Source organism: Brassica oleracea, unplaced genomic scaffold, assembly GCF_000695525.1.
Source record: "Brassica oleracea var. oleracea cultivar TO1000 unplaced genomic scaffold, BOL UnpScaffold02888, whole genome shotgun sequence".
NCBI classification, from domain to species: Eukaryota; Viridiplantae; Streptophyta; class Magnoliopsida; order Brassicales; family Brassicaceae; genus Brassica; species Brassica oleracea.
Window position 1 is genome coordinate 1 of NW_013619414.1, and position 1,420 is coordinate 1,420.

Consider the following 1,420-nt stretch of genomic DNA (forward strand, 5'->3'; position numbering starts at 1 on the left):
ACATAAAGAAGTTGTAAGATTTTAATTATATGCATACAATTGTCATAAAAGTTATCTCATGACAGTAAAACAACAGTAAAATTGTAAATGTAATTTTCTCTCGGAAGACTTATATATACTTCTAAACATGATCCAGCAATAAGTATTTACCTATATTAAAACATCTTTTAAAACATTTTCCAAGAAATAAGCATCTAATAAAGAGTATCAATGTTCATAATCTTAGCCAGCAGAAGACATCATGTTTCTCTCCTCTTCCTCCCAAGCTATACAACATCCTTGTAATATGTCTTGAACATATTCAGGTCTAAAGAGTAGGTCAGTTGAATTACATGACATGTCATGTTTCTCTATTCTTATAAGTCAAATGTATTTTGTAACTTATCTTTTATTCTACGGACTATGGTCGACCTTCTCATGTTTGTTGTTAAATAAGTGGATCCTTTTGAACTGTAATAATTCTTCGCCATCTCAAAAATTTGCAATCACAACAAAATATGGAAGTATATAGGAATTGCGAACTGCAACCTGTCAAACATTCAGAAAATCTTAGAGATACAGTAATGGACAATCCATTACCTGTTTAAAGGGTGTCAAACCGAGCAACCGCAAGGAGTGTGGGAGAGGATACAAAATTTATTCATCCGCCGTACTGGCTACCCTAAGTGAAGTCATACTATGCTTTTGAAATATGGAACTATTAATGTACACACTGCATAAAAACAAACCACTTCAAAACTAAGCAGCTATCCCGGAAGAATCAATCCAAACGCAATAGTTTGTAATGTATACCTTACTGAAAGAAGAATCATATCTGTAATGCCTAATGCTTCAGGCGTTGACTTGCATCTCCCTTCTAGCCTAACCTTCTTGTCTCTCACATGCGGTAGAAGACACCGAGCCCACTAAGTAGGTATTCTACCAATCTGCTACATAGATATGGAAAGTCAACATAGCAAACTAAAAAGTGTGAAAAATAAGATGACTTTAAACACATCTCTCCTGAATCCTTTGTACGTAGAGAACCTGACGATATCAGAAGCAGTACGTAAAGATGGCCTTCCCCATCCAAAGCGCTTTGCAGTTTAAGAGTTTATGCTTACAGCTTACTATTTGGAAACTTGGAACAGCCCACGAACCCCCACTCATTCTCTGAAAGACACTCATCTTCCTCCACTCGATGATTCCATCCTTCTGAGCTGGGCTTAGTTTTTAGAAAAGTAAAAAGGGTACAAAATCTGATGCAGTTGATAGACAAATCTTAATCCTTTTCACAACCAGTATTTATTCAAGAGGCGAAAGTATTTATTCTAAGTTCAATACGTTCAAAGTTTGTAAGTTATTTTATATATACAATACTTACAGTCTCTTTTTCTTTTTCTTGAGTAAAGCCAACATGTAAAGGCACAAGATGATCCAA

At 35.1% G+C, this 1,420-nt stretch overlaps 1 long non-coding RNA gene across 1 annotated transcript; it reads right to left on the reverse strand.

The window, feature by feature from the left end:
• Positions 1 to 8: 8 nt before the first annotated feature.
• LOC106321758 lies at positions 9 to 1,409 on the reverse strand. Its single transcript, XR_001266126.1, has 3 exons — positions 1,027 to 1,409; positions 793 to 926; positions 9 to 712 (listed from the first exon to the last, which is right to left on the reverse strand). It is a non-coding gene; the product is annotated as an uncharacterized LOC106321758 (long non-coding RNA).
• Between the last annotated feature and the right edge of the window lie 11 nt (positions 1,410 to 1,420).